Consider the following 23592-nt stretch of genomic DNA (forward strand, 5'->3'; position numbering starts at 1 on the left):
GAATCCGACTGAAAATTGGCTAGAAAAGACTCAAGACATTGATCTTACTCTATCCCTATTTTTATGACTTTCCTTCAAAGGGCGTGGCTATTACGGTGCCGCAGAGTCTGATTATTCTCCGTGGCAACAAAAGTTCCTGCAAAATGATTCAGATGATCCATCTTCTGGAAATCTTTCACATTTGAGGATATTCAGGCCCTGAAGACGGCTGCCAACTTATTTTTGATCGCAGTGGTAGCGCCACCAACTGGTTAAAACAAATACAAATTATTTTCGTTGATGTTTTTCTCCGGGCAGGTTAACAAAATCTACCTTATATTTGCTCGGATGAGTGTTTAGGCCTTGAGCATGTCACAATACGAAAGTCTTTCGCCTTCTTCAGAGTGTCACATGATGGTGTCTTGTGACCCGTCTTTATCAGCTGATGTTCCATGAGGGCGTGACTTACCTGTCACAAGAATGAAGGCAAGTCACGCCCCCCGCTGTCCGTTCACTCCGCCAAGATGCTGGTCCAGGTGGTAGAGAGGATGAAGGCTCCCTTGTCTCTGTTCATGGTTTTTATGCCTCGCTTGCAGATCTCAATGGCCTCTCTGATCCAGCGCTGTTGTTTGTTCTCTTCTGTGCGGATGACCCTGCCCTTCTCCCGGTCCATGATGTGGTTTTCCCTTTTGCAGTGGTCAGTGATTGCTGATTTGTAATGTTCATGTTGTGCTTGTTCTTTTACTGCTCTGATTTTTTCATTTTTTTGACAGGTAAGTCACACCCTCATGGAACATCAGCTCAAGACACCATCATGCGACACTCTGAAGAAGGCGAAAGACTCGCCGAAACATGTCAGGTAAAAAATTAACCTAAAACATAATTGTCTGCTTTTAATGAATCAGTCAAATATCAATAATAAGAAGACAAAATGAACCTAATACAAATAAATGAATGCTTAATAACTCCCCTGCACATGCTCCTAAAAATCCAAACCTTCACCTGTAAATAAAACGTCCCGACCTGAAGACATCTTAATGTTATTATTTTGTTATACACACAGTGCCGCCAAGTGGAATCAAAAATTTGTTTTTATTTTAATTTTCACGTACTGCATGGTGCCCTTTTGACGAATCCGACTGAAAATTAGTCAGAAAAGACTTAAGACAATGATCTTACTCTCTGCCGAATTTTGTGACGTTTTGGCAAAAGGCGTGGCTATTAAGGTGCTGAAAAGTCCGATTGTACTCTGTGGCAACAAAAGCTCCGGCAACATGACTCAGATGATCCTATCTTCTCGAAGTTGTACACATTTGAGGATACTTCAGCCCTGAAGACATCTACCAACTTATTTTACATCGTAGTAGTAGCGCCACCAACTGGTAAAAGCTAATACAAGTTATTTTCTTGGATGTTTTTCTCCGTGCAACTCAACAAGGTCGCCCTCATATATGCTCGGATGACTGTTTCGGCCATGAGGATGTCACAATACGAAATTCGTGATTTTTCGTGAAAAGTTGTGGGAGTGGCATTGCACTGTTCAGCAATAAAACAAAGCTGATTATGAGGTTCTAAATATGAACGACAACTCGTAAAACTTTACACACACATCAGGCCGAGCAAATTTATCAATATTTTATACGTTAGTTGTGCAGCTTTTTTGAAATGGCTCGCCATGGCCCTCGAGAAATGTTAAAAAAAAGCAGCTCTGGTTGAGTGTTTCACCTCGCTTTTTGTAAATTTTATGGAGTACAGTGAACCCTCGGTTATCGCGGTTAATGGGGACCGAGACCACCCGCGAAAACTGAAAATCCGCGAAGTAGCGGCGCACCTTCAAAAATGCTTAAAAAAAATATACAATATATATAATAAATATATAATATATATATATATATATATATATATATATATATATATATACGGGGAGAGAGAGAGTGAAATTCATGTTATAACAAAAAAACCAAATTATTATTAAAACGTATTATTTTTTTATTCCCCAGCCATTCTTTTTGTATTTATTTAATTACTCCGACTTTTACCTGCTGGTACGCCGTCCGGTGTGCCCTGTGAAATGAAAGGTGGCATTCTTTATTTATTTATTCATTTATACATTCATAACTGACAGCCTCGCGCTCCGCTCGTGCCCGGGCAGAAGAGGTGCTCCAATTTGGCTTAACTGTGACACACGCCCGTCCTCCTCCCCCGGAGCTTCCATTCGGTTAAACTTAGGGGCCGCTTGGCACCGCCCGTGCCCGGGGAAGGTGCTCCTCTTCGGCTTACTGTGACGCGAGCATGCCCTCCTCCTCCGGAGCTTCCATTCGGTTAAACTTAGGGGCCGCTTGGAACCGCCCGTGCCCGGGGAAGGTGCTCCTCTTCGGCTTACTGTGACGCGAGCATGCCCTCCTCCTCCGGAGCTTCCATTCGGTTAAACTTAGGGGCCGCTTGGCACTGCCCGTGCCCGGGGAAGGTGCTCCTCTACGGCTTAACTGCCACGCACGCTGGCCGGAGCTCTGGTACGGTCCGAACCGCGCGAAACGTCGCCACCGATCGTGTCCGGGGGAACGTGCTCTTCTTCGTCCACTCTCCTCTTCGCCCACGCTCTTCTTCGGCGCACGCCGGCCGTCTAACCGCTCCAGCGCCCCGTCGTGCCGCTCGGCGAAACTACAATGCGCCCGAATATTTTTTAGACCCGCGAAGCACTGAACCCGCGAAAGGTGAACCGCGAAGTAGCGAGGGTTCACTGTATGTATAAGACCAAGACCTACAAAAAAGTCTCTTGGAGCAATGAGCTAGGTTTTACAGGAAGTCGGCCATTTTGAATTTACTTAAAAGGGGGCGGGTCACCACAATGGACTTTGTGTAGAAATTATTATTGGGGCCCGAGCAGCGACCGCGGCGAGGTCCCTATTGTTTTTGTAGAAAATATTATTACTTTTATTATTATTATTATTATTATTATTAGGGCCTGAGCAGCGACCGCTGCGAAGTCCCTATTGTTTTTGTTGAAATTATTATTATTATTATTTTTCCGATTGTTCGATCGCATTTTTGACCCCTGAAACATGCACAAAAACTCACCAAACTTGGCAGTCTCATCGGGCATGGCGAAAAATTTGATATTTTAACGTCTAATATGAACAGGAAGTGAGTTATGAATTTTTGAAAGTCCGACTTTTGCCCTTTTTTGCATGTTTACAGGGGTCATTCTTTTGCACCCTGATCCTAAAGGCTTCATCTGATTGCCTTAAAATTCTGTCTGTAGCATCTGAAGACCTGGCACAAACACTGGGGCTAAAATTTTTTGTTTCCGAAATACTATATGACGGGGGCGGGGCATCAAAGTTTTCACTTAAGATTTCCTTCGCCGCAATGGACAAAATGCTTAATAACTCTCCTGCACATGCTGCTAAAAATCCAAAACTTCACATGTACATAAAGAGTCTGTACCTGAAGACATCTATATGTTTATATTCAGTTATACACCTTGCGCCAATCAATATCATTTTTTACATTTTGACGTACTGCACGGTGCCCTTTTAACGAATCTGATTGAAAATTGGCTAGAAAAGACTCAAGACATTGATCTTACTCTATCCCTATTTTTGTGACTTTCCTTCGAAGGGCGTGGCTATTACGGTGCCGCAGAGTCTGATTATTCTCCGTGGCAACAAAAGTTCCTGCAAAATGATTCAGATGATCCATCTTCTCGAAATTTTTCACATTTGAGGATATTCAGGCCCTGAAGACGGCTGCCAACTTATTTTTGATCGCAGTGGTAGCGCCACCAACTGGTTAAAACAAATACAAATCATTTTCGTTGATTTTTTTCTCCGGGCAGGTTAACAAAATCTACCTTACATTTGCTCGGATGAGTGTTTAGGCCTTGAGGATGTCACAATACGAAAGTCTTTCGCCTTCTTCAGAGTGTCACATGATGGTGTCTTGTGGCCCGTCTTTATCAGCTGATGTTCCATGAGGGCGTGACTTACCTGTCACAAGAATGAAGGCAAGTCACGCCCCCCGCTGTCCGTTCACTCCGCCAAAATGCTGCTCCAGGTGGTAGAGAGGATGAAGGCTCCCTTGTCTCTGTTCATGGTTTTTATGCCTCGCTTGCAGATCTCAATGGCCTCTCTGATCCAGCGCTGTTGTTTGTTCTCTTCGGTGCGGATGACCCTGCCCTTCTCCCGGTCCATGATGTGGTTTTCCCTTTTGCAGTGGTCAGTGATTGCTGATTTGTAATGTTCATGTTGTGCTTGTTCTTTTACTGCTCTGATTTTTCATTTTTTTGACAGGTAAGTCACACCCTCATGGAACATCAGCTGATAAAGACGGGTCTCAAGACACCATCATGCGACACTCTGAAGAAGGCGAAAGACTCGCCGAAACATGTCAGGTAAAAAATTAACCTAAAACATAATTGTCTGCTTTTAATGAATCAGTCAAATATCAATAATAAGAAGACAAAATGAACCTAATACAAATAAATGAATGCTTAATAACTCCCCTGCACATGCTCCTAAAAATCCAAACCTTCACCTGTAAATAAAACGTCCCGACCTGAAGACATCTTAATGTTATTATTTTGTTATACACACAGTGCCGCCAAGTGGAATCAAAAATTTGTTTTTATTTTAATTTTCACGTACTGCACGGTGCCCTTTTGACGAATCCGACTGAAAATTAGTCAGAAAAGACTCAAGACAATGATCTTACTCTCTGCCGAATTTTGTGACGTTTTGGCAAAAGGCGTGGCTATTAAGGTGCTGAAAAGTCCGATTGTACTCTGTGGCAACAAAAGCTCCGGCAACATGACTCAGATCATCCTATCTTCTCGAAGTTGTACACATTTGAGGATACTTCAGCCCTGAAGACATCTACCAACTTATTTTATATCGTAGTAGTAGCGCCACCAACTGGTAAAAGCTAATACAAGTTATTTTCTTGGATGTTTTTCTCCGTGCAACTCAACAAGGTCGCCCTCATATATGCTCGGATGACTGTTTCGGCCATGAGGATGTCACAATACGAAATTCGTGATTTTTCGTGAAAAGTTGTGGGAGTGGCATTGCACTGTTCGGCAATAAAACAAAGCTGATTATGAGGTTCTAAATATGAACGACAACTCGTAAAACTTTACACACACATCAGGCCGAGCAAATTTATCAATATTTTATACGTTAGTTGTGAGGCTTTTTTGAAATGGCTCGCCATGGCCCTCGAGAAATGTTAAAAAAAAGCAGCTCTGGTTGAGTGTTTCACCTCGCTTTTTGTAAATTTTATGGAGTACAGTGAACCCTCGGTTATCGCGGTTAATGGGGACCGAGACCACCCGCGAAAACTGAAAATCCGCGAAGTAGCGGCGCACCTTCAAAAATGCTTAAAAAAAATATACAATATATATAATAAATATATAAATATATATATATATATATATATATATATATATATATATATATATACGGGGAGAGAGAGAGTGAAATTCATGTTATAACAAAAAAAACAAATTATTATTAAAACGTATTATTTTTTTATTCCCCAGCCATTCTTTTTGTATTTATTTAATTACTCCGACTTTTACCTGCTGGTACGCCGTCCGGTGTGCCCTGTGAAATGAAAGGTGGCATTCTTTATTTATTTATTCATTTATACATTCATAACTGACAGCCTCGCGCTCCGCTCGTGCCCGGGCAGAAGAGGTGCTCCAATTTGGCTTAACTGTGACACACGCCCGTCCTCCTCCCCCGGAGCTTCCATTCGGTTAAACTTAGGGGCCGTTTGGCACCGCCCGTGCCCGGGGAAGGTGCTCCTCTTCGGCTTACTGTGACGCGAGCATGCCCTCCTCCTCCGGAGCTTCCATTCGGTTAAACTTAGGGGCCGCTTGGAACCGCCCGTGCCCGGGGAAGGTGCTCCTCTTCGGCTTACTGTGACGCGAGCATGCCCTCCTCCTCCGGAGCTTCCATTCGGTTAAACTTAGGGGCCGCTTGGCACTGCCCGTGCCCGGGGAAGGTGCTCCTCTACGGCTTAACTGCCACGCACGCTGGCCGGAGCTCTGGTACGGTCCGAACCGCGCGAAACGTCGCCACCGATCGTGTCCGGGGGAACGTGCTCTTCTTCGTCCACTCTCCTCTTCGCCCACGCTCTTCTTCGGCGCACGCCGGCCGTCTAACCGCTCCAGCGCCCCGTCGTGCCGCTCGGCGAAACTACAATGCGCCCGAATATTTTTTAGACCCGCGAAGCACTGAACCCGCGAAAGGTGAACCGCGAAGTAGCGAGGGTTCACTGTATGTATAAGACCAAGACCTACAAAAAAGTCTCTTGGAGCAATGAGCTAGGTTTTACAGGAAGTCGGCCATTTTGAATTTACTTAAAAGGGGGCGGGTCACCACAATGGACTTTGTGTAGAAATTATTATTGGGGCCCGAGCAGCGACCGCGGCGAGGTCCCTATTGTTTTTGTAGAAAATATTATTACTTTTATTATTATTATTATTATTATTATTAGGGCCTGAGCAGCGACCGCTGCGAAGTCCCTATTGTTTTTGTTGAAATTATTATTATTATTATTTTTCCGATTGTTCGATCGCATTTTTGACCCCTGAAACATGCACAAAAACTCACCAAACTTGGCAGTCTCATCGGGCATGGCGAAAAATTTGATATTTTAACGTCTAATATGAACAGGAAGTGAGTTATGAATTTTTGAAAGTCCGACTTTTGCCCTTTTTTGCATGTTTACAGGGGTCATTCTTTTGCACCCTGATCCTAAAGGCTTCATCTGATTGCCTTAAAATTCTGTCTGTAGCATCTGAAGACCTGGCACAAACACTGGGGCTAAAATTTTTTGTTTCCGAAATACTATATGACGGGGGCGGGGCATCAAAGTTTTCACTTAAGATTTCCTTCGCCGCAATGGACAAAATGCTTAATAACTCTCCTGCACATGCTGCTAAAAATCCAAAACTTCACATGTACATAAAGAGTCTGTACCTGAAGACATCTATATGTTTATATTCAGTTATACACCTTGCGCCAATCAATATCATTTTTTACATTTTGACGTACTGCACGGTGCCCTTTTAACGAATCTGATTGAAAATTGGCTAGAAAAGACTCAAGACATTGATCTTACTCTATCCCTATTTTTGTGACTTTCCTTCGAAGGGCGTGGCTATTACGGTGCCGCAGAGTCTGATTATTCTCCGTGGCAACAAAAGTTCCTGCAAAATGATTCAGATGATCCATCTTCTCGAAATTTTTCACATTTGAGGATATTCAGGCCCTGAAGACGGCTGCCAACTTATTTTTGATCGCAGTGGTAGCGCCACCAACTGGTTAAAACAAATACAAATCATTTTCGTTGATTTTTTTCTCCGGGCAGGTTAACAAAATCTACCTTACATTTGCTCGGATGAGTGTTTAGGCCTTGAGGATGTCACAATACGAAAGTCTTTCGCCTTCTTCAGAGTGTCACATGATGGTGTCTTGTGGCCCGTCTTTATCAGCTGATGTTCCATGAGGGCGTGACTTACCTGTCACAAGAATGAAGGCAAGTCACGCCCCCCGCTGTCCGTTCACTCCGCCAAAATGCTGCTCCAGGTGGTAGAGAGGATGAAGGCTCCCTTGTCTCTGTTCATGGTTTTTATGCCTCGCTTGCAGATCTCAATGGCCTCTCTGATCCAGCGCTGTTGTTTGTTCTCTTCGGTGCGGATGACCCTGCCCTTCTCCCGGTCCATGATGTGGTTTTCCCTTTTGCAGTGGTCAGTGATTGCTGATTTGTAATGTTCATGTTGTGCTTGTTCTTTTACTGCTCTGATTTTTCATTTTTTTGACAGGTAAGTCACACCCTCATGGAACATCAGCTGATAAAGACGGGTCTCAAGACACCATCATGCGACACTCTGAAGAAGGCGAAAGACTCGCCGAAACATGTCAGGTAAAAAATTAACCTAAAACATAATTGTCTGCTTTTAATGAATCAGTCAAATATCAATAATAAGAAGACAAAATGAACCTAATACAAATAAATGAATGCTTAATAACTCCCCTGCACATGCTCCTAAAAATCCAAACCTTCACCTGTAAATAAAACGTCCCGACCTGAAGACATCTTAATGTTATTATTTTGTTATACACACAGTGCCGCCAAGTGGAATCAAAAATTTGTTTTTATTTTAATTTTCACGTACTGCACGGTGCCCTTTTGACGAATCCGACTGAAAATTAGTCAGAAAAGACTCAAGACAATGATCTTACTCTCTGCCGAATTTTGTGACGTTTTGGCAAAAGGCGTGGCTATTAAGGTGCTGAAAAGTCCGATTGTACTCTGTGGCAACAAAAGCTCCGGCAACATGACTCAGATCATCCTATCTTCTCGAAGTTGTACACATTTGAGGATACTTCAGCCCTGAAGACATCTACCAACTTATTTTATATCGTAGTAGTAGCGCCACCAACTGGTAAAAGCTAATACAAGTTATTTTCTTGGATGTTTTTCTCCGTGCAACTCAACAAGGTCGCCCTCATATATGCTCGGATGACTGTTTCGGCCATGAGGATGTCACAATACGAAATTCGTGATTTTTCGTGAAAAGTTGTGGGAGTGGCATTGCACTGTTCGGCAATAAAACAAAGCTGATTATGAGGTTCTAAATATGAACGACAACTCGTAAAACTTTACACACACATCAGGCCGAGCAAATTTATCAATATTTTATACGTTAGTTGTGAGGCTTTTTTGAAATGGCTCGCCATGGCCCTCGAGAAATGTTAAAAAAAAGCAGCTCTGGTTGAGTGTTTCACCTCGCTTTTTGTAAATTTTATGGAGTACAGTGAACCCTCGGTTATCGCGGTTAATGGGGACCGAGACCACCCGCGAAAACTGAAAATCCGCGAAGTAGCGGCGCACCTTCAAAAATGCTTAAAAAAAATATACAATATATATAATAAATATATATATATATATATATATATATATATATATATATATATATATATATATATATATACGGGGAGAGAGAGAGTGAAATTCATGTTATAACAAAAAAACCAAATTATTATTAAAACGTATTATTTTTTTATTCCCCAGCCATTCTTTTTGTATTTATTTAATTACTCCGACTTTTACCTGCTGGTACGCCGTCCGGTGTGCCCTGTGAAATGAAAGGTGGCATTCTTTATTTATTTATTCATTTATTCATTCATAACTGACAGCCTCGCGCTCCGCTCGTGCCCGGGCAGAAGAGGTGCTCCAATTTGGCTTAACTGTGACACACGCCCGTCCTCCTCCCCCGGAGCTTCCATTCGGTTAAACTTAGGGGCCGCTTGGCACCGCCCGTGCCCGGGGAAGGTGCTCCTCTTCGGCTTACTGTGACGCGAGCATGCCCTCCTCCTCCGGAGCTTCCATTCGGTTAAACTTAGGGGCCGCTTGGAACCGCCCGTGCCAGGGGAAGGTGCTCCTCTTCGGCTTACTGTGACGCGAGCATGCCCTCCTCCTCCGGAGCTTCCATTCGGTTAAACTTAGGGGCCGCTTGGCACCGCCCGTGCCCGGGGAAGGTGCTCCTCTACGGCTTAACTGCCACGCACGCTGGCCGGAGCTCTGGTACGGTCCGAACCGCGCGAAACGTCGCCACCGATCGTGTCCGGGGGAACGTGCTCTTCTTCGTCCACTCTCCTCTTCGCCCACGCTCTTCTTCGGCGCACGCCGGCCGTCTAACCGCTCCAGCGCCCCGTCGTGCCGCTCGGCGAAACTACAATGCCCCCGAATATTTTTTAGACCCGCGAAGCACTGAACCCGCGAAAGGTGAACCTCGAAGTAGCGAGGGTTCACTGTATGTATAAGACCAAGACCTACAAAAAAGTCTCTTGGAGCAATGAGCTAGGTTTTACAGGAAGTCGGCCATTTTGAATTTACTTAAAAGGGGGCGGGTCTCCACAATGGACTTTGTGTAGAAATTATTATTGGGGCCCGAGCAGCGACCGCGGCGAGGTCCCTATTGTTTTTGTAGAAAATATTATTACTTTTATTATTATTATTATTATTATTATTAGGGCCTGAGCAGCGACCGCTGCGAAGTCCCTATTGTTTTTGTAGAAATTATTATTATTATTTTTCCGATTGTTCGATCGCATTTTTGACCCCCGAAACATGCACAAAAACTCACCAAACCTGGCAGTCTCATCGGGCATGGCGAAAAATTTGATATTTTAACGTCTAATATGAACAGGAAGTGAGTTCTGAATTTTTGAAAGTCCGACTTTTGCCCTTTTTTGCATGTTTACAGGGGTCATTCTTTTGCACCCTGATCCTAAAGGCTTCATCTGATTGCCTTAAAATTCTGTCTGTAGCATCTGAAGACCTGGGACAAACACTGGGGCTAAAATTTTTTGTTTCCGAAATACTATATGACGGGGGCGGGGCATCAAAGTTTTCACTTAAGATTTCCTTCGCCGCAATGGACAAAATGCTTAATAACTCTCCTGCACATGCTGCTAAAAATCCAAAACTTCACATGTACATAAAGAGTCTGTACCTGAAGACATCTATATGTTTATATTCAGTTATACACCTTGCGCCAATCAATATCATTTTTTACATTTTGACGTACTGCACGGTGCCCTTTTAACGAATCTGATTGAAAATTGGCTAGAAAAGACTCAAGACATTGATCTTACTCTATCCCTATTTTTGTGACTTTCCTTCGAAGGGCGTGGCTATTACGGTGCCGCAGAGTCTGATTATTCTCCGTGGCAACAAAAGTTCCTGCAAAATGATTCAGATGATCCATCTTCTCGAAATTTTTCACATTTGAGGATATTCAGGCCCTGAAGACGGCTGCCAACTTATTTTTGATCGCAGTGGTAGCGCCACCAACTGGTTAAAACAAATATAAATTATTTTCGTTGATGTTTTTCTCCGGGCATGTTAACAAAATCTACCTTATATTTGCTCGGATGAGTGTTTAGGCCTTGAGCATGTCACAATACGAAAGTCTTTCGCCTTCTTCAGAGTGTCACATGATGGTGTCTTGTGACCCGCCTTTATCAGCTGATGTTCCATGAGGGCGTGACTTACCTGTCACAAGAATGAAGGCAAGTCACGCCCCCCGCTGTCCGTTCACTCCGCCAAGATGCTGGTCCAGGTGGTAGAGAGGATGAAGGCTCCCTTGTCTCTGTTCATGGTTTTTATGCCTCGCTTGCAGATCTCAATGGCCTCTCTGATCCAGCGCTGTTGTTTGTTCTCTTCTGTGTGGATGACCCTGCCCTTCTCCCGGTCCATGATGTGGTTTTCCCTTTTGCAGTGGTCAGTGATTGCTGATTTGTAATGTTCATGTTGTGCTTGTTCTTTTACTGCTCTGATTTTTTTCATTTTTTTGACAGGTAAGTCACACCCTCATGGAACATCAGCTCAAGACACCATCATGCGACACTCTGAAGTAGGCGAAAGACTCGCCGAAACATGTCAGGTAAAAAATTAACCTAAAACATAATTGTCTGCTTTTAATGAATCAGTCAAATATCAATAATAAGAAGACAAAATGAACCTAATACAAATAAATGAATGCTTAATAACTCCCCTGCACATGCTCCTAAAAATCCAAACCTTCACCTGTAAATAAAACGTCCCGACCTGAAGACATCTTAATGTTATTATTTTGTTATACACACAGTGCCGCCAAGTGGAATCAAAAATTTGTTTTTATTTTAATTGTCACGTACTGCACGGTGCCCTTTCGACGAATCCGACTGAAAATTAGTCAGAAAAGACTCAAGACAATGATCTTACTCTCTGCCGAATTTTGTGACGTTTTGGCAAAAGGCGTGGCTATTACGGTGCTGAAAAGTCCGATTGTACTCTGTGGCAACAAAAGCTCCAGCAACATGACTCAGATGATCCTATCTTCTCGAAGTTGCACACATTTGAGGATACTTCAGCCCTGAAGACATCTACCAACTTATTTTTCATCGTAGTAGTAGCGCCCCCAACTGGTAAAAGCTAATACAAGTTATTTTCTTGGATGTTTTTCTCCGTGCAACTCAACAAGGTCGCCCTCATATATGCTCGGATGACTGTTTCGGCCATGAGGATGTCACAATACGAAATTCGTCCTTTTTCATGAAAAGTTGTGGGAGTGGCATTGCACTGTTCGGCAATAAAACAAAGCTGATTATGAGGTTCTAAATATGAACGACAACTCGTGAAACTTTACACACACATCAGGCCGAGCAAATTTATCAATATTTTATACGTTAGTTGTGCAGCTTTTTTGAAATGGCTCGCCATGGCCCTCGAGAAATGTTCAAAAAAGCAGCCCTGGTTGAGTGTTTCACCTCGCTTTTTGTAAATTTTATGGAGTACAGTGAACCCTCGGTTATCGCGGTTAATGGGGACCGAGACCACCCGCGAAAACTGAAAATCCGCGAAGTAGCGGCGCACCTTCAAAAATGCTTAAAAAAAATATATAATAAATATATAAATATATATATATATATATATATATATATATATATATATATATATATATACGGGGGGAGAGAGAGAGAGAGAGAGTGAAATTCATGTTATAACAAAAAAAACATATTATTATTAAAACTTATTATTTTTTTATTCCCCAACCATTCTTTTTGTATTTATTTAATTACTCCGACTTTTACCTGCTGGTACGCCGTCCGGTGTGCCCTGTGAAATGAAAGGTGGCATTCTTTATTTATTTATTCATTTATTCATTCATAACTGACAGCCTCGCGCTCCGCTTGTGCCCGGCAGAAGAGGTGCTCCAATTCGGCTTAACTGTGACACACGCCCGCCCTCCTCCCCCGGAGCTTCCATTCGGTTAAACTTAGGGGCCGCTTGGCACCGCCCGTGCCCGGGGAAGGTGCTCCTCTTCGGCTTACTGTGACGCGAGCATGCCCTCCTCCTCCGGAGCTTCCATTCGGTTAAACTTAGGGGCCGCTTGGAACCGCCCGTGCCCGGGGAAGGTGCTCCTCTTCGGCTTACTGTGACGCGAGCATGCCCTCCTCCTCCGGAGCTTCCATTCGGTTAAACTCAGGGGCCGCTTGGAACCGCCCGTGCCCGGGGAAGGTGCTCCTCTACGGCTTAACTGCCACGCACGCCGGCCGGAGCTCTGGTACGGTCCGAACCGCGCGAAACGTCGCCACCGATCGTGTCCGGGGGAACGTGCTCTTCTTCGTCCACTCTCCTCTTCGCCCACGCTCTTCTTCGGCGCACGCCGGCCGTCTAACCGCTCCAGCGCCCCGTCGTGCCGCTCGGCGAAACTACAATGCCCCCGAATATTTTTTAGACCCGCGAAGCACTGAACCCGCGAAAGGTGAACCTCGAAGTAGCGAGGGTTCACTGTATGTATAAGACCAAGACCTACAAAAAAGTCTCTTGGAGCAATGAGCTAGGTTTTACAGGAAGTCGGCCATTTTGAATTTACTTAAAAGGGGGCGGGTCTCCACAATGGACTTTGTGTAGAAAATATTATTGGGGCCCGAGCAGCGACCGCGGCGAGGTCCCTATTGTTTTTGTAGAAAATATTATTACTTTTATTATTATTATTATTATTATTATTATTATTATTAGGGCCTGAGCAGCGACCGCTGCGAAGTCCCTATTGTTTTTGTAGAAATTATTATTATTATTATTTTTCCGATTGTTCGATCGCATTTTTGACCCCCGAAACATGCACAAAAACTCACCAAACTTGGCAGTCTCATCGGGCATGGCGAAAAATTTGATATTTTTTAACGTCTAATATGAACAGGAAGTGAGTTATGAATTTTTGAAAGTCCGACTTTTGCCCTTTTTTGCATGTTTACAGGGGTCATTCTTTTGCACCCTGATCCTAAAGGCTTCATCTGATTGCCTTAAAGTTCTGTCTGGAGCATCTTAAGACCTGGGACAAACACTGGGGCTAAAATTTTTTGTTTCCGAAATACTATATGACGGGGGCGGGGCTTCAAAGTTTTCACTTAAGATTTCCTTCGCCGCAATGGACAAAATGCTTAATAACTCTCCTGCCCGTGCTGCTAAAAATCCAAAACTTCACATGTACATAAAGAGTCGGTACCTGAAGACATCTATATGTTTATATTCAGTTATACACCTTGCGCCAATCAATATAAATGTTTACATTTTGACGTACTGCACGGTGCCCTTTTAACGAATCCGACTGAAAATTGGCTAGAAAAGACTCAAGACATTGATCTTACTCTATCCCTATTTTTATGACTTTCCTTCAAAGGGCGTGGCTATTACGGTGCCGCAGAGTCTGATTATTCTCCGTGGCAACAAAAGTTCCTGCAAAATGATTCAGATGATCCATATTCTGGAAATCTTTCACATTTGAGGATATTCAGGCCCTGAAGACGGCTGCCAACTTATTTTTGATCGCAGTGGTAGCGCCACCAACTGGTTAAAACAAATACAAATTATTTTCGTTGATGTTTTTCTCCGGGCAGGTTAACAAAATCTACCTTATATTTGCTCGGATGAGTGTTTAGGCCTTGAGCATGTCACAATACGAAAGTCTTTCGCCTTCTTCAGAGTGTCACATGATGGTGTCTTGTGACCCGTCTTTATCAGCTGATGTTCCATGAGGGCGTGACTTACCTGTCACAAGAATGAAGGCAAGTCACGCCCCCCGCTGTCCGTTCACTCCGCCAAGATGCTGGTCCAGGTGGTAGAGAGGATGAAGGCTCCCTTGTCTCTGTTCATGGTTTTTATGCCTCGCTCTCAGATCTCAATGGCCTCTCTGATCCAGCGCTGTTGTTTGTTCTCTTCTGTGCGGATGACCCTGCCCTTCTCCCGGTCCATGATGTGGTTTTCCCTTTTGCAGTGGTCAGTGATTGCTGATTTGTAATGTTCATGTTGTGCTTGTTCTTTTACTGCTCTGATTTTTTCATTTTTTTGACAGGTAAGTCACACCCTCATGGAACATCAGCTCAAGACACCATCATGCGACACTCTGAAGAAGGCGAAAGACTCGCCGAAACATGTCAGGTAAAAAATTAACCTAAAACATAATTGTCTGCTTTTAATGAATCAGTCAAATATCAATAATAAGAAGACAAAATGAACCTAATACAAATAAATGAATGCTTAATAACTCCCCTGCACATGCTCCTAAAAATCCAAACCTTCACCTGTAAATAAAACGTCCCGGCCTGAAGACATCTTAATGTTATTATTTTGTTATACACACAGTGCCGCCAAGTGGAATCAAAAATTTGTTTTTATTTTAATTTTCACGTACTGCATGGTGCCCTTTTGACGAATCCGACTGAAAATTAGTCAGAAAAGACTTAAGACAATGATCTTACTCTCTGCCGAATTTTGTGACGTTTTGGCAAAAGGCGTGGCTATTAAGGTTCTGAAAAGTCCGATTGTACTCTGTGGCAACAAAAGCTCCGGCAACATGACTCAGATGATCCTATCTTCTCGAAGTTGTACACATTTGAGGATACTTCAGCCCTGAAGACATCTACCAACTTATTTTACATCGTAGTAGTAGCGCCACCAACTGGTAAATGCTAATACAAGTTATTTTCTTGGATGTTTTTCTCCGTGCAACTCAACAAGGTCGCCCTCATATATGCTCGGATGACTGTTTCGGCCATGAGGATGTCACAATACGAAATTCGTGATTTTTCGTGAAAAGTTGTGGGAGTGGCATTGCACTGTTCAGCAATAAAACAAAGCTGATTATGAGGTTCTAAATATGAACGACAACTCGTAAAACTTTACACACACATCAGGCCGAGCAAATTTATCAATATTTTATACGTTAGTTGTGCAGCTTTTTTGAAATGGCTCGCCATGGCCCTCGAGAAATGTTAAAAAAAAGCAGCTCTGGTTGAGTGTTTCACCTCGCTTTTTGTAAATTTTATGGAGTACAGTGAACCCTCGGTTATCGCGGTTAATGGGGACCGAGACCACCCGCGAAAACTGAAAATCCGCGAAGTAGCGGCGCACCTTCAAAAATGCTTAAAAAAAATATACAATATATATAATAAATATATAAATATATATATATATATATATATATATATATATATATATATATATATATATACGGGGAGAGAGAGAGTGAAATTCATGTTATAACAAAAAAAACAAATTATTATTAAAACGTATTATTTTTTTATTCCCCAGCCATTCTTTTTGTATTTATTTAATTACTCCGACTTTTACCTGCTGGTACGCCGTCCGGTGTGCCCTGTGAAATGAAAGGTGGCATTCTTTATTTATTTATTCATTTATTCATTCATAACTGACAGCCTCGCGCTCCGCTCGTGCCCGGGCAGAAGAGGTGCTCCAATTTGGCTTAACTGTGACACACGCCCGTCCTCCTCCCCCGGAGCTTCCATTCGGTTAAACTTAGGGGCCGCTTGGCACCGCCCGTGCCCGGGGAAGGTGCTCCTCTTCGGCTTACTGTGACGCGAGCATGCCCTCCTCCTCCGGAGCTTCCATTCGGTTAAACTTAGGGGCCGCTTGGAACCGCCCGTGCCCGGGGAAGGTGCTCCTCTTCGGCTTACTGTGACGCGAGCATGCCCTCCTCCTCCGGAGCTTCCATTCGGTTAAACTTAGGGGCCGCTTGGCACTGCCCGTGCCCGGGGAAGGTGCTCCTCTACGGCTTAACTGCCACGCACGCTGGCCGGAGCTCTGGTACGGTCCGAACCGCGCGAAACGTCGCCACCGATCGTGTCCGGGGGAACGTGCTCTTCTTCGTCCACTCTCCTCTTCGCCCACGCTCTTCTTCGGCGCACGCCGGCCGTCTAACCGCTCCAGCGCCCCGTCGTGCCGCTCGGCGAAACTACAATGCCCCCGAATATTTTTTAGACCCGCGAAGCACTGAACCCGCGAAAGGTGAACCGCGAAGTAGCGAGGGTTCACTGTATGTATAAGACCAAGACCTACAAAAAAGTCTCTTGGAGCAATGAGCTAGGTTTTACAGGAAGTCGGCCATTTTGAATTTACTGAAAAGGGGGCGGGTCATCACAATGGACTTTGTGTAGAAATTATTATTGGGGCCCGAGCAGCGACCGCGGCGAGGTCCCTATTGTTTTTGTAGAAGATATTATTACTTTTATTATTATTATTATTATTATTATTAGGGTCTGAGCAGCGACCGCTGCGAAGTCCCTATTGTTTTTGTAGAAATTATTATTATTATTATTTTTCCGATTGTTCGATCGCATTTTTGACCCCCGAAACATGCACAAAAACTCACCAAACTTGGCAGTCTCATCGGGCATGGCGAAAAATTTGATATTTTAACGTCTAATATGAACAGGAAGTGAGTTATGAATTTTTGAAAGTCCGACTTTTGCCCTTTTTTGCATGTTTACAGGGGTCATTCTTTTGCACCCTGATCCTAAAGGCTTCATCTGATTGCCTTAAAATTCTGTCTGTAGCATCTGAAGACCTGGCACAAACACTGGGGCTAAAATTTTTTGTTTCCGAAATACTATATGACGGGGGCGGGGCATCAAAGTTTTCACTTAAGATTTCCTTCGCCGCAATGGACAAAATGCTTAATAACTCTCCTGCACATGCTGCTAAAAATCCAAAACTTCACATGTACATAAAGAGTCTGTACCTGAAGACATCTATATATTTATATTCATTTATACACCTTGCGCCAATCAATATCATTTTTTACATTTTGACGTACTGCACGGTGCCCTTTTAACGAATCTGATTGAAAATTGGCTAGAAAAGACTCAAGACATTGATCTTACTCTATCCCTATTTTTGTGACTTTCCTTCGAAGGGCGTGGCTATTACGGTGCCGCAGAGTCTGATTATTCTCCGTGGCAACAAAAGTTCCTGCAAAATGATTCAGATGATCCATCTTCTCGAAATTTTTCACATTTGAGGATATTCAGGCCCTGAAGACGGCTGCCAACTTATTTTTGATCGCAGTGGTAGCGCCACCAACTGGTTAAAACAAATACAAATTATTTTCGTTGATTTTTTTCTCCGGGCAGGTTAACAAAATCTACCTTACATTTGCTCGGATGAGTGTTTAGGCCTTGAGGATGTCACAATACGAAAGTCTTTCGCCTTCTTCAGAGTGTCACATGATGGTGTCTTGTGGCCCGTCTTTATCAGCTGATGTTCCATGAGGGCGTGACTTACCTGTCACAAGAATGAAGGCAAGTCACGCCCCCCGCTGTCCGTTCACTCCGCCAAAATGCTGCTCCAGGTGGTAGAGAGGATGAAGGCTCCCTTGTCTCTGTTCATGGTTTTTATGCCTCGCTTGCAGATCTCAATGGCCTCTCTGATCCAGCGCTGTTGTTTGTTCTCTTCGGTGCGGATGACCCTGCCCTTCTCCCGGTCCATGATGTGGTTTTCCCTTTTGCAGTGGTCAGTGATTGCTGATTTGTAATGTTCATGTTGTGCTTGTTCTTTGACTGCTCTGATTTTTCATTTTTTTGACAGGTAAGTCACACCCTCATGGAACATCAGCTGATAAAGACGGGTCTCAAGACACCATCATGCGACACTCTGAAGAAGGCGAAAGACTCGCCGAAACATGTCAGGTAAAAAATTAACCTAAAACATAATTGTCTGCTTTTAATGAATCAGTCAAATATCAATAATAAGAAGACAAAATGAACCTAATACAAATAAATGAATGCTTAATAACTCCCCTGCACATGCTCCTAAAAATCCAAACCTTCACCTGTAAATAAAACGTCCCGACCTGAAGACATCTTAATGTTATTATTTTGTTATACACACAGTGCCGCCAAGTGGAATCAAAAATTTGTTTTTATTTTAATTTTCACGTACTGCACGGTGCCCTTTTGACGAATCCGACTGAAAATTAGTCAGAAAAGACTCAAGACAATGATCTTACTCTCTGCCGAATTTTGTGACGTTTTGGCAAAAGGCGTGGCTATTAAGGTGCTGAAAAGTCCGATTGTACTCTGTGGCAACAAAAGCTCCGGCAACATGACTCAGATGATCCTATCTTCTCGAAGTTGTACACATTTGAGGATACTTCAGCCCTGAAGACATCTACCAACTTATTTTACATCGTAGTAGTAGCGCCACCAACTGGTAAAAGCTAATACAAGTTATTTTCTTGGATGTTTTTCTCCGTGCAACTCAACAAGGTCGCCCTCATATATACTCGGATGACTGTTTCGGCCATGAGGATGTCACAATACGAAATTCGTGATTTTTCGTGAAAAGTTGTGGGAGTGGCATTGCACTGTTCGGCAATAAAACAAAGCTGATTATGAGGTTCTAAATATGAACGTCAACTCGTAAAACTTTACACACACATCAGGCCGAGCAAATTTATCAATATTTTATACGTTAGTTGTGCAGCTTTTTTGAAATGGCTCGCCATGGCCCTCGAGAAATGTTAAAAAAAAGCAGCTCTGGTTGAGTGTTTCACCTCGCTTTTTGTAAATTTTATGGAGTACAGTGAACCCTCGGTTATCGCCGTTAATGGGGACCGAGACCATCCGCGAAAACTGAAAATCCGCGAAGTAGCGGCGCACCTTCAAAAATGCTTAAAAAAAATATACAATATATATAATAAATATATATATATATATATATATATATATATATATATATATATATATATATATATATATATATACGGGGAGAGAGAGAGTGAAATTCATGTTATAACAAAAAAACCAAATTATTATTAAAACGTATTATTTTTTTATTCCCCAGCCATTCTTTTTGTATTTATTTAATTACTCCGACTTTTACCTGCTGGTACGCCGTCCGGTGTGCCCTGTGAAATGAAAGGTGGCATTCTTTATTTATTTATTCATTTATTCATTCATAACTGACAGCCTCGCGCTCCGCTCGTGCCCGGGCAGAAGAGGTGCTCCAATTTGGCTTAACTGTGACACACGCCCGTCCTCCTCCGTCCGGAGCTTCCATTCGGTTAAACTTAGGGGCCGCTTGGCACCGCCCGTGCCCGGGGTAGGTGCTCCTCTTCGGCTTACTGTGACGCGAGCATGCCCTCCTCCTCCGGAGCTTCCATTCGGTTAAACTTAGGGGCCGCTTGGAACCGCCCGTGCCCGGGGAAGGTGCTCCTCTTCGGCTTACTGTGACGCGAGCATGCCCTCCTCCTCCGGAGCTTCCATTCGGTTAAACTTAGGGGCCGCTTGGCACCGCCCGTGCCCGGGGAAGGTGCTCCTCTACGGCTTAACTGCCACGCACGCTGGCCGGAGCTCTGGTACGGTCCGAACCGCGCGAAACGTCGCCACCGATCGTGTCCGGGGGAACGTGCTCTTCTTCGTCCACTCTCCTCTTCGCCCACGCTCTTCTTCGGCGCACGCCGGCCGTCTAACCGCTCCAGCGCCCCGTCGTGCAGCTCGGCGAAACTACAATGCCCCCGAATATTTTTTAGACCCGCGAAGCACTGAACCTGCGAAAGGTGAACCGCGAAGTAGCGAGGGTTCACTGTATGTATAAGACCAAGACCTACAAAAAAGTCTCTTGGAGCAATGAGCTAGGTTTTACAGGAAGTCGGCCATTTTGAATTTACTTAAAAGGGGGCGGGTCACCACAATGGACTTTGTGTAGAAATTATTATTGGGGCCCGAGCAGCGACCGCGGCGAGGTCCCTATTGTTTTTGTAGAAAATATTATTACTTTTATTATTATTATTATTATTATTATTAGGGCCTGAGCAGCGACCGCTGCGAAGTCCCTATTGTTTTTGTAGAAATTATTATTATTATTTTTCCGATTGTTCGATCGCATTTTTGACCCCCGAAACATGCACAAAAACTCACCAAACCTGGCAGTCTCATCGGGCATGGCGAAAAATTTGATATTTTAACGTCTAATATGAACAGGAAGTGAGTTATGAATTTTTGAAAGTCCGACTTTTGCCCTTTTTTGCATGTTTACAGGGGTCATTCTTTTGCACCCTGATCCTAAAGGCTTCATCTGATTGCCTTAGAATTCTGTCTGTAGCATCTGAAGACCTGGGACAAACACTGGGGCTAAAAATTTTTGTTTCCGAAATACTATATGACGGGGGCGGGGCATCAAAGTTTTCACTTAAGATTTCCTTCGCCGCAATGGACAAAATGCTTAATAACTCTCCTGCACATGCTGCTAAAAATCCAAAACTTCACATGTACATAAAGAGTCTGTACCTGAAGACATCTATATGTTTATATTCAGTTATACACCTTGCGCCAATCAATATCATTTTTTACATTTTGACGTACTGCACGGTGCCCTTTTAACGAATCTGATTGAAAATTGGCTAGAAAAGACTCAAGACATTGATCTTACTCTATCCCTATTTTTGTGACTTTCCTTCGAAGGGCGTGGCTATTACGGTGCCGCAGAGTCTGATTATTCTCCGTGGCAACAAAAGTTCCTGCAAAATGATTCAGATGATCCATCTTCTCGAAATTTTTCACATTTGAGGATATTCAGGCCCTGAAGACGGCTGCCAACTTATTTTTGATCGCAGTGGTAGCGCCACCAACTGGTTAAAACAAATATAAATTATTTTCGTTGATGTTTTTCTCCGGGCATGTTAACAAAATCTACCTTATATTTGCTCGGATGAGTGTTTAGGCCTTGAGCATGTCACAATACGAAAGTCTTTCGCCTTCTTCAGAGTGTCACATGATGGTGTCTTGTGACCCGCCTTTATCAGCTGATGTTCCATGAGGGCGTGACTTACCTGTCACAAGAATGAAGGCAAGTCACGCCCCCCGCTGTCCGTTCACTCCGCCAAGATGCTGGTCCAGGTGGTAGAGAGGATGAAGGCTCCCTTGTCTCTGTTCATGGTTTTTATGCCTCGCTTGCAGATCTCAATGGCCTCTCTGATCCAGCGCTGTTGTTTGTTCTCTTCTGTGCGGATGACCCTGCCCTTCTCCCGGTCCATGATGTGGTTTTCCCTTTTGCAGTGGTCAGTGATTGCTGATTTGTAATGTTCATGTTGTGCTTGTTCTTTTACTGCTCTGATTTTTTTCATTTTTTTGACAGGTAAGTCACACCCTCATGGAACATCAGCTCAAGACACCATCATGCGACACTCTGAAGTAGGCGAAAGACTCGCCGAAACATGTCAGGTAAAAAATTAACCTAAAACATAATTGTCTGCTTTTAATGAATCAGTCAAATATCAATAATAAGAAGACAAAATGAACCTAATACAAATAAATGAATGCTTAATAACTCCCCTGCACATGCTCCTAAAAATCCAAACCTTCACCTGTAAATAAAACGTCCCGACCTGAAGACATCTTAATGTTATTATTTTGTTATACACACAGTGCCGCCAAGTGGAATCAAAAATTTGTTTTTATTTTAATTGTCACGTACTGCACGGTGCCCTTTCGACGAATCCGACTGAAAATTAGTCAGAAAAGACTCAAGACAATGATCTTACTCTCTGCCGAATTTTGTGACGTTTTGACAAAAGGCGTGGCTATTACGGTGCTGAAAAGTCCGATTGTACTCTGTGGCAACAAAAGCTCCAGCAACATGACTCAGATGATCCTATCTTCTCGAAGTTGCACACATTTGAGGATACTTCAGCCCTGAAGACATCTACCAACTTATTTTTCATCGTAGTAGTAGCGCCCCCAACTGGTAAAAGCTAATACAAGTTATTTTCTTGGATGTTTTTCTCCGTGCAACTCAACAAGGTCGCCCTCATATATGCTCGGATGACTGTTTCGGCCATGAGGATGTCACAATACGAAATTCGTCCTTTTTCATGAAAAGTTGTGGGAGTGGCATTGCACTGTTCGGCAATAAAACAAAGCTGATTATGAGGTTCTAAATATGAACGACAACTCGTGAAACTTTACACACACATCAGGCCGAGCAAATTTATCAATATTTTATACGTTAGTTGTGCAGCTTTTTTGAAATGGCTCGCCATGGCCCTCGAGAAATGTTCAAAAAAGCAGCCCTGGTTGAGTGTTTCACCTCGCTTTTTGTAAATTTTATGGAGTACAGTGAACCCTCGGTTATCGCGGTTAATGGGGACCGAGACCACCCGCGAAAACTGAAAATCCGCGAAGTAGCGGCGCACCTTCAAAAATGCTTAAAAAAAATATATAATAAATATATAAATATATATATATATATATATATATATATATATATATATATATATATATATACGGGGGGAGAGAGAGAGAGAGAGAGTGAAATTCATGTTATAACAAAAAAAACAAATTATTATTAAAACTTATTATTTTTTTATTCCCCAACCATTCTTTTTGTATTTATTTAATTACTCCGACTTTTACCTGCTGGTACGCCGTCCGGTGTGCCCTGTGAAATGAAAGGTGGCATTCTTTATTTATTTATTCATTTATTCATTCATAACTGACAGCCTCGCGCTCCGCTTGTGCCCGGCAGAAGAGGTGCTCCAATTCGGCTTAACTGTGACACACGCCCGCCCTCCTCCCCCGGAGCTTCCATTCGGTTAAACTTAGGGGCCGCTTGGCACCGCCCGTGCCCGGGGAAGGTGCTCCTCTTCGGCTTACTGTGACGCGAGCATGCCCTCCTCCTCCGGAGCTTCCATTCGGTTAAACTTAGGGGCCGCTTGGAACCGCCCGTGCCCGGGGAAGGTGCTCCTCTTCGGCTTAC

At 43.5% G+C, this 23592-nt stretch overlaps 1 long non-coding RNA gene across 7 annotated transcripts in view; it reads left to right on the top strand.

The window, feature by feature from the left end:
• Window positions 1-740: 740 nt before the first annotated feature.
• LOC148314718 (uncharacterized) overlaps window positions 741-23592 on the top strand; it is a 31715-nt gene continuing 8863 nt past the window's right edge. For 2 of the 7 annotated variants that reach the window (XR_015841567.1, XR_015841568.1), the window contains exons 1-7: window positions 4271-4372; window positions 7635-7735; window positions 7811-7911; window positions 14717-14817; window positions 14894-14979; window positions 21795-21895; window positions 21973-22058. This is a non-coding gene — a long non-coding RNA (uncharacterized LOC148314718). Of the gene's footprint in view, window positions 839-4270; window positions 4373-7634; window positions 7736-7810; window positions 7912-11311; window positions 11441-14716; window positions 14818-14893; window positions 14980-18247; window positions 18340-21794; window positions 21896-21972; window positions 22059-23592 lie in introns of those variants that run through there. The other 5 variants (XR_015841569.1, XR_015841570.1, XR_015841573.1 and 2 more) reach the window with 5 other exon arrangements.

This window comes from Idiotropiscis lumnitzeri, unplaced genomic scaffold (assembly GCF_059441095.1).
Source record: "Idiotropiscis lumnitzeri isolate Australia: NSW breed Sydney's pygmy pipehorse unplaced genomic scaffold, RoL_Ilum_1.0 HiC_scaffold_244, whole genome shotgun sequence".
Taxonomy (NCBI): Eukaryota; Metazoa; Chordata; class Actinopteri; order Syngnathiformes; family Syngnathidae; genus Idiotropiscis; species Idiotropiscis lumnitzeri.